Here is a 14977-nt window from a genome sequence, read left to right on the forward strand (position 1 = left end):
CTTCCGCCTCGATCTTTTCTGGACCGCCTCCTCGTTGCGCGCAGCCTCTGCGCGTGACGTACCTTGCCTGACCGCGAGCCTCCAGGCTAGGCGGTCGTCTGCTTGAACTTCCCATGTGTTGAGATTGATGGAGCATTGTGTCATGTCCTTTTTGCAGATGTCTTTGAACCGCAGTTTTGGGCGCCCTGTCATCCTCTTGCCTTCTGCTAGCTCGCCGTAGAGGAGGTCTTTGGGGATACGGCCTGCATCCATTCTTTTGACATGACCGAGCCACCTGAGGCGTCTCTCACTAAGAACCGCATGCAAACTGCTCATATTGGCTCGCTTCAGCACCTCGGTGTTGGGGACCTTATCCTGCCAGGTGACATGCAGGACGCGTCGCAGGCACCTCATGTGGAAGCTGTTGAGTTTCCTTTCGTGCCTTGCGTAGGTGGTCCACGTCTCGCTGCCATAGAGGAGAGTGCTGAGTACGCAGGCTTGGTAGATGCGCAGTCTGGTTTTCTCAGTGAGGCTGGAATTGTTCCACGCTCGCCGGTTCAGTCTGGCCATAACTGTGGCTGCCCTGGCGATTCTCCGGTTGACCTCCAAGTCGACTGACAGAGAGCTCGAGATGGTGGACCCGAGGTAAGTGAAGTCGTTGACAACCTCCAGGGTGTATCCGTCGATGGTGATGCATGGGGGAGTCCCCGTGCCTTGAGCCATAACATTCGTCTTCGTCAGGCTGATGGCTAGTCCGAACTCCTTGCATGCGTGGGAAAGGCAAGTGACTAGCTGCTGGAGTCCCTCTTCGGAGTGTGATGTCAAAGCTGCGTCGTCGGCGAAGAGCATCTCACGGATGAGCACCTCTTTGACTTTGGTCTTGGCTCGTAGACGGGCCAGGTTGTAGAGCTTGCCATCGGATCTGGTGTGAATGAAGACACCCTCGCTGCAGTCCTTAAAGGCGTATTGGAGGAGCATGGAGAAGAAGATTCCGAACAGCGTAGGCGTGAGGACGCAGCCCTGCTTTACTCCGCTGCTGACTGGGAAGGCCTCAGAGGTTGCGCCGTTGAAGGACACCGTGGACACCGTGCTGTGCATGTTGTCATGAAAGGACATGACCACAGCAAGCAGATGTGGTGGACAGCCAATCTTCCGTAGCAAGCTGAAGAGTCCGCTTCGACTGACCAGATCAAACGCCTTCGTGAGGTCGATAAAGGCGAGGTAGAGTGGTTTATGCTGCTCGTGACACTTCTCCTGCAGCTGGCGTAGGGAGAAGATCATGTCCACTGTTGAGCGGCCAGCTCTGAAGCCACACTGGGACTCTGGGTAGACGCGGGAAGCAAGGGTCTGCAGGCGGGCAAGAGCGACCCGGGCGAATACTTTGCCGACGACGCTGAGGAGAGAGATGCCCCGGTAGTTGTTGCAGTCGCTGCGGTCTCCTTTGTTCTTGTACATGGTGATAATGTTGGCGTCTCTCATATCCTGGGGCATGTAACCCTCCTTCCAGCAGAGACAGAGTAGATGGTGGAGCGGCTGTAGCAGGACTGGTTTCCCGCTCTTTAGGATTTCTGGAGGGATTCCGTCGCTTCCTGGTGCTTTCCCGCAAGCGAGGCGGTCGATGGCTTTGCCGAGCTCTGCCGCAGTAGGTGGGGTGTCTAGCTCCTCCATGACTGGTAGGTCTGGGATGGCGTTAAGAGCAGTGTCTGTTACGGTGTTCTTCGTTGCGTACAGCTCGAGGTAGTGCTCGGTCCACCGCCGCATTTGCTGTTCCTGGTCAGTGATGACCTCACCTGTCTTGGACTTAAGGGGGGCGATCTTGGAGGGGATTGGGCCTGTTGCCTTCTTGATACCCTCATGCATCAAGTGTGCTAATATATGTACAGTAAATTCTGAATAAGTATTAACCAAAGGAAAGGGAATCATATCAATTTCCAAATCAGTTTGTTGATGTTATCAAGACACCAGTTTTTACAAGTGTCCTTTTATTTCACTAGTATTGAAAAGAGCAGTTATCAGAGTCTTAGGTAGTATTTAGTATATGCTTTAAGTAAAAACATTTTTAGTATAGTAAACCCCCAAGAAAATGCAGTGGACCTATGAAAACTGGTGTGTGTATGTGGTTATGGTGGATATTGGTCTGAACTTTATAGCTTTGGTACTGGAGATGGGGAAAGTGAGCATTTGAGACTCGTGACAAACTCTGTAAATGTTCAAGAAGCTATGGTTCAGAGAGATTGAATAGTTTTCCAGTGAGTCACCTTGTAGGGATGGTGGGGCTGCCTGCAAACCCACAGACAGCTGTCTGTCCCTAAAACACGTGCTCTTTCCACATATACAAGACCTTGGAGGAAAAGGGAAGAAGAGACAGGAGGCATTTTTTGAAATTCAGACGTTGATTTGAGATTCTTTCATTTTGTCCCACCACCTTTACTAAGGCATTAGGTAGATTCATCAAATCTGGAAATACGTAGCTGAAAAATGAGAGAATGTAAAAAAATAAAAAAAATAAAAAAAAATATATATGTATATATATATATATGTATATATATATATATATATATATATATATATATAGTTTAATCAAGACAGTATTCTGGTTAATTGAAAGCTTGCTCTGTGTTAAGGAGAAACAAACACCTTATTCTTTGAGTGTTTCTTACACCTGGATTTTTCCCACAAGTCACTTTCATTCACACTGCTGGAAGTTTTCTTCTCTGCCCAGTGGTAATAACTCACCCAACTCCCGGGCTCTGCCTGCAACCTCTCCTTGTGTCTCCGATGTCACTCTTCTCTGCCTTCTTCAGGAGCTATTATATTACCTCCAGATCTCTCTTTGACTCCCTGTATTACCATTAGAAGACATCTACACTGGGAAATCACTCAGTTCCTGTTTTTGATTAATATTTTATCAGCCTCAAGAGGAAATGGTATTCTATAGCAACACTAATAAGTAACTGAGCGGATGAGAGAAACCTGGCTAGCTTTGGTAAAAAGTGCAAGCAAGGTTACAAATGAAGAGCACAGGATAATAAAATTAGGTGCCTGAATCAAATATCTGGTAGGGTTAAAATCTAACTGGTGTGAGCAGAAATTAGGCACTATAGCTTCTTTTTTGATCAGTGGCTTACCAACCTATATTCGTTGAAGGCAGTAATACTATGATAGTGCTATCAATTACTACTTTCATTTAAAGCCACATGAAAAACCAGAGGACCTAAAATGTTAATTTTTGTAGTGTTTAATATGTACCATTATGTATAAGTTTAAGGTTTTTAAGTGCACAGCTGTACACTGGATATACTGGAATATCCAGCAAACGATGAGAATCCTACTCACCCCAGTGTATCCATACGGTTATAAAAGAGAGGAAGTAGTGTAGTCATCAGTAATGATACCATCCGGTAATTACCGAATCAAAAACATTTGGGGAGCTGAAGGTCACGGGCTTAGTAGCAACTTAATTCTGTCCTTGTGTATTTGAAATGCTTATCTTTTATATCCGGATGGTGGTATTTTAATTCCCACTGGACAGTCCTATTTGGGGGGGGGGGTATTCATCCTTATTTATTTTTCTTTATCATGGGTGAAAAGACTTTTTGTTTTTCGTAATATGGTGGGGACCGGCCTTCAGGAAATGGAAATGACTTCAGCACATCGTCGTGAGCCTTCCTCATAGGAAGAGGTTGCATTTTCGTTCATGGGGCCTCTGGTTTATGAGACCATGGCTGGGGCCTCAGGGAGCGGCTGGGTGCACACCCACTCCCCGCAGGAGGCCAGGCTCTCCCGGGAGCCCGAGAATACAGCCAGGCGTGGGACTTCCAGGGTAGGAAATCTCAGGTAAGAACACACCATTTTGAGAAACATCGGTGGATTCGTTTCCCTTTCCCTGTGTGTTTTATTAACATTTGCTTCCGTACTCGAGCACAATTCACTTAGGGGTGTGTTTCCTGTGTGTCACGCAGGAACTTTCATTAGATTGTGGCCATTCCAATCTGTGCAGTTATCAAGTCAACATCGAATAACGCGAACTGTACTTTAGCATGCACACCTCACGTTGTAAATCTTGATGCATTTGGGCTGATTCCCTTCTTCGTGCTTTCTTCTCTTTATAGAGTTGGCGTTTTTATTGCAAAGGCATTGTTGTTGCTGGTTTTTAAGGGAAATTGTCATGATGTGGCAGGCGTGGGAACCACACAGCCATTGTGGATAATGGGACCGTCGATGCAGTCTTGTTGTTTAAAAGGGTTTTAAAATCAGATACTTACCTCACTTCTCCCACCATTAAATTCCAGTTTATTTAGTGAAATTTAATGGATTGGAGATTTCACATTTGTCTTTTAACTGAGTTATTAGCAATTTAGTAAATAATATTTACTATAGAGTAATGAAGGTTCAAACACATTAATGATTCAAGTTGTTTTGATAATACACATATTTTCTTACAAGGCCAAATAGAAAATATTTGCCTGAGAGAAATAGTTCCTCTGTTGTTTCTTTTACTTTTTGGTCAGGACTGAGTAGCAAAATGACTTGCAGCCTCCACTGCATTTTGTAGGGGACACGGATGAAGAAAAGGCCAACGATATTTTCTCGCTTTTTAAATGGTCTTCACCCCTAGACCCCAGAGCGGGGAAGGGCAGTGGTGTGTGGAGGCAGCGCCCACTGCCTGAAAACTGACACAAGCTACTGATACTAATGCTGCTTCTTCCAGCTCTTCTTTCTTCTTCCCCAACTTGTCCACAGTGGCGCTGATGCTGACACAGGGTGTCCTGCCTTAGGGCTCCCGAGAAGTTTTGGAAAGACGAGCACTACTTTAAGCAAAAGATCTGAGGGAAAAAGTATAATTCTCTTGCTTCTCCGTGGAGATACAAACGTCGCATAAGCATGAGTTACTGTGTGGTCGGAATGCTCTCTTTTGTGCTCATAGAGCAGCTGTGTCATCAGCTCCGCCTCTGACACGCGGCCAGCGGTTCTGGCTTTTGCAATGTTGGCAGCGGAGCTCTCAGCACAGCATTGTGGTGTGTGTGTGCACAGCCCCGGTCCCTGGGAGTCGGGGAGTGAGCAGCACCCCGGGGAGGGCTCCAGTCTGTGACTCCCCCAAAGTGCACACTGAAAGAGGAGAGGTTCCAGAAAGACTACAGTGTATGCCAGACCCAGTGCAAAACGGACACGGGGGGTGCTCAGCCCAGGGGCAGGGAAGTCCCTCTCCGCTTTCTGTGGGCCTGCCGCCCCAACCGGGGGTGGACAAGGATTCTCCCAAAGCATTCCTTTGCTCCGAGACATGCTTGGGACCTGGATCGGGGTGAGCAAGAGGCCCTCTGCTGCCAGCCCAGGCTGGGGCCAGCCTGCAGCCTTCTGTGACCTCTTGTCTTTTGGTGTCCAGGCCCAGCCCCCACTGGGGGTGCAGGGCAGAAGGGGGTTGTAGGTGCTCCCTGCTGAGAAAACCTGGGTTGAAGGTGACAGGGGTCTCAGGTGGGGTCTGGGAGAGGAGGGCTGGCCTGGCTCAGGGTGCCAGTGGGCAGAGAGCAGGTGACCAAGAATTCATCCCAGGGAGGCAGGGTCCAGGTTTGGAGCAGACGCGCCGGGGAGCTGAGACTCCAAGCCCCCCAGTACGTGCTCCGTCGTTCCACTGGATTTCACTTACAAAATACAGATTCGGAAATGGAACTATTAAGAATTACAGTATGGCCACTGCAGGGCATTAAGCCCCAAGCGTGGGGCCACGAGCTACTGCAGTGGCCAGTGGCCTCACTCTGTGAAGCCTGCTCTAGACCCCAGGCAAGCTCACTCTCCTGGACGGCTAGTCACGAACACTGTCGACAAGTGGCTTCCAGGAGGCTAAACCACAAGCTTACGGATTTAATGGTAGAGCTTTTGATATTAAATATAATACGTGGCCTCTTAATTTCAAAGTGAGTGTGAAGCAAATAAAAACCTTTGGTGGGGTTGATATGTGACATGGGTGTAAACATTTATCAAAACACGTGGAGAGCACACATTTTATAATATGGAAGTTATACTTCAACAAAGTTGATTAAAGTACTTGGTAGGGATAAAAGAGCACAGGACCCGAGGGCAGCACTGACCAACTTGTTCTTCTAAGTTGGTGGCAAAGGCGTCTTTTCCATCTGTTTTGGAGTCCTTAGATGGGTCAGTTTTAATCATACTTATGTGTATTTCAGTCCCACTCTGCATCTGGCAGCATGCTAGGCCTTTTAAAAAAATGTTATCACATTTATTACTATTTTTTAAATCTTTACCCAAAGATATGTTTATTGATTTGAGAGAGAGAGAGAAGAAGAAGGAGAAGAAGAGGAAGAAGGAGAAGGAGGGGGAGGGGGAGGGGGATAGAAACATCAATGTGAGAGAGAGAAACATTAGTCCATTGCCTCCCTTACGCTCCCTGACTGGGGATCACACCCACCATTTAGGCATGTGCCCTGACCAGGAACAGAACCCACAACCTTTCGGTGTGTGAGATGATGCTCCAACCAACTGAGCCACCTGGCTAGGGCTGTATGTTATTACATTTAATCTTTATAGCTCTGTAGTATTCTTTAGTTCAATAGTTCTTAACTGGGAACAGTTTTGCCAGTCAGGGGACATACGGCAATGTCTGGAGACATTTGTGATCGTCACATCTGGGGCAGGGGGCGGGGCAGGGAAGGTATTACTGGCATGTAGTGGCTCAAAGCCAGGGATGCTGTTACTCATCCTACAATGCGCAGGGCGCAGCCCCCACCTCAAACTGTTAACAGGGCCAAGGCTGAGAAATTCTACTTTGTCCCATCATGAAAGATTCAAGGTGGTTCTGTCACTGGGCTAGTGATTTGAAGGGGTGGAGATTTTAATGCAGCTTAATAGTGTTTCAACCTCTTTCACTATGGGTAATTAGCAAGGAATTAACAGCAGAAGATTGCTCTCACCACTGCCCATCTAGAAAGCACTCTTATTCAAGGTGCTAATTAGAGTGTTTTGTTGCCAGTAAAAACAAGAGTCAGATTTCATGATTGATTCATGATCATTTTAAAATTAATGCCGCTATTATCATACAAAGTAGTGGTAAGTGGAGGTGAGAGAATTTTTGCTCTGGGATGCTAAGTCAACATTGCAGTAAACACACAGCGAACTCATTTATCTCTGGCTTCGTGCTTTGTTGTTTCTTCCAAGCACTTCTTAGGTGCCTCTGGGCTTTTCAACATTCTTTGGCAGTTGTAACTTATTAATTGATTTTTAAGTTTGGCTTGTGAGAATGAACTTCGGTTAGCGGTGTGAGGAGACTGAAAGGGCTTGTTTGTTTTCTCCATGGCTGGTCCGTCCTGTCTAGCACTAGGGAGCAGAGGAAGTCGAACAACCTGAGGACTCAGGCCTCAGACGGCCAGCTTCCCCACATCAGGGATGGAGACTCCGGTGTTCAGTGAAGGGCTTTCCATCCTATCAATTTTAATAAAAATCAGCGATATTAAGTAGCCCCTTATTGAACGCATCCTAACATAGCCTTAGAGGCCGGTTCTCCACTTGAATTTTGTGGTGAGAGGGCTCCGGGAGGCTTGGTTTGGTTTTATTTTATATTTTGTTTGCCTGTTTTGTATGTTTGTCCCATGACAGTCTGTTCAAGCCGTCTCAGAATGTTTTTAAATGTATATTATAAAATACAGAGGATCAGAAAGGGCACCAATTATACTTAAATATGGTTCTGTCTGTGACCCCAAGGCATGTATTCAAGCAAAACCAGCATGTGATGCTAATCATAGTTTTAGAAATCTAACTCCCCAAAAGTTTTGTGGGTATTTCTCTGTTCACATCTGAAATTCTTCACCCTGGGACATACAGTCTGGTGAGCGCTGCAACCAGCTGCTGATAGAGACAGTGGCAATAGTTTTTAATATGTATAGACCTCTTGTAATACTCTTAGTAGCTGTGCTAAACATTCTTTGGCACATTATCTCATTTAATCTTCATGTCTTTATAAGGTAGGTTATGCTCATTTGATGGGTGAGAAAACTTAGGCTCAGAGAAATGACAGTTACAATCCGAATTTGGAACTGGTTACCTTTGCATTTAGTTAAGTTCTGTGGAGTTGTTTATATCTTACGAGCCTTGGCATATGTTTGGTAGAAAAACTACCTAGGTCTCAGGATGCTGACAGCCAGAAATTAGACAAACTTGAGTCCAAGATCTCAGTTTGGGTTTCCCGCCTAAATGTGAGCTGCCACATTTATCAGTCCTGGCGTCTGCCTTGAGGGACAGCGAGAGGAAGGGCAGCATTTCTGTTCTCCAGGACTGGGAGTGCAATGGGTGCTTGTTTCCCTTTTGTTTTTCGGTAGGGAGAGGCGGTGGGGAGTGAGGCCATTTCCATCCTCCCTCAGGTTAGGATGGCTCCCTTGATTACACCGTGCAGCCTGTTCAGTTAAAACACTTGTACAGTAAGAATGTGTTTATTGACATTGCTCTCTAACTTAATACATTATGATCTTACACCCAAATTTTCCTTTTGTATTGTGCTACCATTTGTATTGTGCTACCCCCCTCACCACCCCGCCAAATGTATGAAGTTGGACAATTAGAAGGAAATTGTTTGAACTTGCTAATTACAGTAACTTTTCCAGTGTCTTGTTGTCCACAACCTGTCTGCTCTTATGAACTCTCCCGGCAAAACCAAGTAGTGGGTTTCCGTTTAGATTTGTGCATACACGTGTTTCTTTGGACAAAATTGCAACTTGAATGTTTACTAGCTGATTTTAAAAGGATATCATCCAGGTCTGCAGGATCCTGATTTTACTGCTGTGCATTTTTATGTTTTCAGAACGCACTGTCCTTTCCTCAGTGGAATGAAGCAGGGCCAAAGTAATGCACTCATCTATCAGCCAGTCAGTCCCCATGTAACAATGGAAAGAGTGTTTTGCAGAAGTTACGATAGATGACAATAGGCAAGACCTGTGTTAGTGATCAGTCAAGGAATGCTGGGATAGTTTTGTGCATTGCCTATGGAAAGAGGAGGAGGCTTCTTAAGGATACTTTGTTTGAGAAGAAAGCGCTGTGAAGTGTCAGGTGCCCAGAGCAATACTAGAGGGGTGGGCAAAGATAGGTTTACAGTTGGGAGTATGTGAAACACAGAGTTAATAAAGCTCTTGTAATAATCATAACCTGCATATTTTTTCCATACAAATAAATGCAAACCTATTTTGTCAAACCCTGTGTAAATTATGAGCATACAGACTAAACATTTAAAAAATGCTTTCAAATGCAATCAAATTAATTCATGCTAATCAAAAGAATACTCAGAAGTGCAAAGAATATCATTGCCCCACCCTTCAAGGAAAATGACCTCGAACTCTGGCTTGTCTATTAAACTTGGGTTTAAATCAGCATCACCTGGCAGAGCTTGTTAGAAATGCAGATTTCTCTATTCCACTCTGGATTTCCTGTGTCAGAATCTCTGGACTTGGGAATGTGCTGTCTACTCTTTCACACACACCCCCCCCCCCCCAGGTGATTCTGTGGCCATGCTGAGTGTAGGAGGATCTGCTCTCCGACATAAACTTTGGGAAGCCTTTGCCTCACCCAGGGGCACATCCTTTGGACAAGTCCATGAAGCGATGGGTCTGCAATCAATACAGCACATATGCTGGCTTGGCCTCTTTAATTTTCTTAAGAGGATATTAATTGTCCCTCCCTTCATCTGGTTGCCAAATGCTCATGGCTTCTGCTCACATTTGGCAACAGAGCGTATCTGCGCTGGCGGTTCTTGCCAGGAGTTATAACTTCAGGTCTCTGCTCTCCAACACTGATCAGACGTTTGCTTTACTCATGGAGAATCCATCCATTACCTCTTTTTTTTAAAAAAAAATCCTCACCCAAGCATATGTTTTATTGATTTTAGAAAGAAAGGAAGGGAGAGAGAAAGAGAGAGAAACATTAATGTGAGAGAGAAACGTAGATCATTTGCCCCCATACACACCCCGACTGGGGATCAAACCCACAACCCAGGTACATGCCCTGACTAGGAATCGAACCCGCAACCTTTTGGCATATGGGACAATGCTTCAACAGACTGAGCAACCCTGCCAGGGCCATCCATTTATTTTTAAATATAGTCTAAAATTTAACTGAGAACAGAGACAATCATCAAGGAAACAGGATACTTGAATCACATGGTTTGGACTCAAAAGAGGTTATTATCTCATCCACTACACATCGAAAATGAATGGGGGGGAGGGTGGAAGTAAGGGGTGCCTTTGCTCTGGCGGCATGTTGGTTTCTTGGGGTTGATGTGTTCAAGTCCCTGAGCTGTGGGTGAGGTGGTTGTGGGTCCCGCGGCCCTGGTGGCCTCACTGGCTGGGAGCTGGTTGTCTAGTGACACAGAGCTGGCACTGCAGGCAGCATTTGTCACTTCTCCCCTTCTGAACAGACAGAGGGCTCTCTCCTCATCATGCACATTTGGTGTTTGAGATTCTGAATTAATTTGTAGCACAGAGGATTCATTTTCAACAGAGTGTCTAAGGTGAGGTATAGTCATGGGTTCCTCTAAAGGTCACAGCGGTGGTTTTTCTACTCATTGAAAGTTGTCCTTCAGTCCACATCATGCCCAGGTCTAACTCCCGCTCACCCTTCAGGTCTCCGTTTAAATGCTCTTTCTCTAGAATGTCTTCCCTGATCTTAGAGGACTAAGTCAGGTGCCACTCTTGTATGTTCCCTCAGAACTTTCGAGACCCCCACCACTCTTAGCGTACTTGATCACTGTGTTTGTCTACATGTCTGTCTTCTCCATGAGCCCCATGAGGGAAGACATGCATCAATCTTGTTAACAGTGGGACCCCCATTAATGAATATAAGGCCAGATACAAAACAGTAACCCTATAAAGATGTGCCAAAATTGAAAGATGAATGCTAAGAGAGTTCTTAGAAAGATGGATATAAGCCATTGTTATAATCCAGGTTATATTGGTAAAATGGATATTAGACTTGTTGAATCCCTGAAATTTAAAAAGAAATAGAGAACTCTCTGGCTGTTCCTTATTTGAAGTGTGGAGACCCTATGCATTGACTGTGCAGCTTTGGGCAGGGAGCTTCCCCTCTCTGCACCTCCTCATACATCAGAAATGGAAAAATCCTGTCTTCCTCAGAGTATTATAAAGATGAAGTTAACCAATCAGGACAGATCAGCTCACACAGTACCTGGTACTGTGTTAGTGCTCAGTAAACACTAGCCGTTCTTAGTTATTATAAATTCTGCTTGCATTTTTGAATCCTGATGGCTCACGGAAACAGCCAACTAAAAACCATGAAGAGACTCGTGGTGAGAGATGACAACTGTCATTTCCTTGAAACTCAATTCTGACTTAGATACTGACACCATTTAATTCCCACCATTAAAAAAATGGAAAAATGATCGTTTTGGAATGACAGAACCCAGCGGTGGAAGAGGACTTGACCCATGGCAAGAAAAGCATCCCAGGATCTTAAAAGGAAACCCAGGTGGAACAGCAGGACAATGACCCTGTGTGGAGGTCACCTGTCTTGCCTTTTGGTCTAAATAGTGACTCTCTGAAAACTACATGTATTAAATGAATGCCCTGAAATATTGGTTTATATTGTGGCTGAAGACAGATACCCTCTGGCCCCCAAGTTTATGCCAATCAGGAGAAACAACAAAGCTAGGCTATAATTCAGTCTCTCTCTCCTCCCGTGTTGTCTTTTACCTGCATTGGAACGACGCTGCGCGGAGCTCTCCTTGCACCACGAACAGAGGCTGCAGATGGACAGGGTTTGCTCGGGGAGATAACATCGCCTGCTAATTCTGCCTCTGCCATCAGCCTGAGCCGTCAGTGCAGGGGACCGAGGCTGGATTAGGTCTCCCCGGCCCCTCTTCCAGAGACCCGGAGATGGATGAGATGGGTAATCACTCCCTGCTTATCTTCTCTCCATCTCCTCACTGCAGCTCTAACTACTCGCTTTTCTTGTTCCAGAGCTAATTGTAGGATTCCATTTCCCCCAAGGAGTCAGGAGAGGAATGTAATGTTCAAGGAGCCCTGTGGCTCTTTCACACAAACCCCCGGCCCAGACCCCACCTTGAAGCAGAGGGGAAGCAGACATTATGGAGCCCTCAGCAATGAGATTTTGCTTCTGTCTGATGTCACAGACTTTTGAGTCATTTTGACAAGAAGGCCTACCTTGGCTGGTTTATTCTGACTCTTTTGTGTAGGGAGATTACGTGATCTCTTTTTCCCTGTGATCATTGAGTATATAGTCTTTGTCACAGAGCGCCTTCAGAAATTCTGAGAATGCTGTTTCCTTTGGCAGCCGTTGCAGGGAAAGAACAGCATCAGACACAGATTGGAGTGAACCCATCTCTGCTACTTCCCAGAGGTGGGACCTTGAGCAAGAAATATAGGTTTTCTAGGACTCGGTTTCCCTGGTAGTATAGTGGGGATGTTTAATTGTGAGTGGGCCAGGAGGTCCTCGTTTAAACTGCCTAGCAGAGCACCCAGTGTACACTGGGAACTCAGTAGCTGTTAGATCTTGATGTTCTTGCTGTCAGCAATAGCAGAGGGGGCCCTGAAGAAGTTGTTTGAAAGTTCAGAGCTAACATTTGTAAACTGTGCCTTGTATACACTAGGCATTTAATACATGCTGACTAGCATTATTATCTTAGTTTAAAATACATGCAGCGTGACATAAAACAGTGTCATTAGACACCCTTTTTCTCCCATGGCATAGACATGCATTTGCAAATGCTATTAGGTATACTTTGGCACTGTTCTTCTGCCCTTACCTAAGTAAGTTTTTGGTGTAAATGTCATATCCTTCGTGGAACTGTTTATTTTCACAGACCAATTGATTTCAGGGTCTGAGGTTCTCAGCCAAATGAGTTTGTAATCACTGAATCCATCAAGAATGAGGGTGATCCAGTCCCATGAGACTGAAGCTGCTCTGAGTGGGCCCATATCGCCGGCGGGTCTGAGAGGTTGTCACTGTTTGTCATTTGAGGAATTGGCTGCGCAAGTGGCTCTTGAATGCCGCCTTGCCCGCGGGCTGTGCGTGCTCTCCCTGCTTCAGGCCTGCTCTGACTCTTCTGCTCTTCTAGCACCTTCCTGCTGCCAGTACACATCCCAGGACAGACAGTGGCCAAGGACAGTGCTGTCCCAGTGTTCCCCAGTAGGTCTCAGCAGCAGATCAGTGAGTCCTAGGCAGGCACATGGTTGTGGTTTCTGATGTTGATAATCCTGATGGGACAGGGACAGGAGAGGGAACGATGACACATGATGAGGAAGAGCAGAAGTTTCATGTGGTTTGTTTTTTCTCTTCTAATTTCCTGGTTTTTATAGTCTGATCAGTTTTCTGCATAACAACAACAGAAGCACTCACTATATACTGGCTGAAGACCAAGTTTTTAAATATCGATGTCAAGTTTTCTCCTTCCTTCTTGCCTTCCTGCCTTCTGTTCATCCATCTTTCTATCATTCCATCTGCCTATCCATCATTTATCTATCACCTATCTATTTATTCACCCATCATTCAACTTAATCCTTAATTCCCAAACCTCCAAATGGTATATGGTATATATTTTTCAGCTGGTTAGATGCAGGTTCTAAGTTATGCAGCTTCTAAGTGTTGGAGTTGGTTTTCTCACTGACTAAGGATGTTGCCTTTCAACTCAACAAATTAGAGTGGCTGTTTTCATCTTCCTCACCACCACTGTGTGATTTATGTTTTCTCCTGTGTCTTACAGTGTGATGGCTCATGCTGACATGGGCAGGAGAGAGCAAATCATGTCACTTGCAACTGGAAACAACTCCCATTTATTAAAACCCAAAATCAAACACAGGCAGGAACAGGGAGTTAAGTTATGCTGCTGCTGTGGTTACAGCTGTTTTGGGGGTTGGAATTAGAATCTGGGTCCCCATTGCCAGTTCATTTGGGGGACATGGATAGGCAGGGATGCAGCAAGGTTTCCTTCCGAATGGGGAGGAGGCTAGTTTTGTATGAGTTTGGAGAAGGAGAGGATAGGAGAGTAGAACTGTCCACCCATGTGGACCACACTCTGATATGAGAAGCCATTGACCTTGGCCTTCTCAGGAAGGTTGTCCAAGGTGAGCCAGGGCCCACATTCCCATTACAAGAGCCCTAGCCTATCTCCTAGGCAGCCTGCTGATAATCAGTAAATGAAATTCACCTTTCCCCCAATTCCCAAAAATTGAAAGGTGAGGGTTGAGTTACAGGGAAAATTATAAACATTGTCATTTGAACATGGAATTTCGAGCTGCACCGATGGGGGATATCATTTTATTTGGTAGAACAAATTTAAGTTTGGCAGCTACCTGAACGAAAATTAAGTTGCTGATTGCAAGTCCAATTCTCTGGTCTTCTGAAGAAGATAGATTGTAATCTTTAATTAATCTATCACTCACACCAAAAAAAAAAAAAAAAAAAAAAAAAAAGAAAGAAAGAAAGGCTGGGCAGATCACATTTATTTTGAGTGGCGGAGGCTGCATTCAGAAGCCCTGATCGCGAGGTCTGGGCATGGCAGCAGCCCTCTGTTTGCTTGCTTTGGTTTACGATGTCAGTGTCCCCGGGGGTCCTAGGCTTCCGTGCCGTGTGCACGTGGAGGCCCTTGTGTGTGCACTTGGGCCACAGGCTTCCCATTGTAATGAAGATGAAATGACTATAAGGATGACCTTTCCGTGCCTTTGTCTGGAGCCAGTCCTTCTCTTTAACGGAACACCTTTCCACAGAACATGTTCTGAACTCTTGAACTGCTCATTCCCTTCCCCGAGCTTATTGCTCAGGCTGCGGTTTATCATTATGTGCCTCCAAAGACCATGTTTCCTACATTTGACATCAAGATAGTATTTTTCATAACCCTTTACTAGTCATAAATTTGATTGTTAAGGGACCGGGTTAATCTTATTTCTAATACCAGCATCTGATTTTGAAACCCTGATTTAGGAGTGCTTTTCTTTCTGCTACCATCCTAAAATGCAGGGCAGAAAAGTAT

The 14977-nt window shown here is 45.5% G+C and overlaps 1 protein-coding gene across 1 annotated transcript in view; it reads left to right on the forward strand.

Moving 5' to 3' along the window:
• WWOX (WW domain containing oxidoreductase) overlaps window positions 1-14977 on the forward strand; it is a 907032-nt gene that overhangs the window by 341834 nt on the left and 550221 nt on the right. The window lies entirely within an intron of this gene.

Source organism: Furipterus horrens, unplaced genomic scaffold, assembly GCF_987537825.1.
Source record: "Furipterus horrens unplaced genomic scaffold, mFurHor1.1.pri manual_scaffold_13, whole genome shotgun sequence".
Taxonomy (NCBI): Eukaryota; Metazoa; Chordata; class Mammalia; order Chiroptera; family Furipteridae; genus Furipterus; species Furipterus horrens.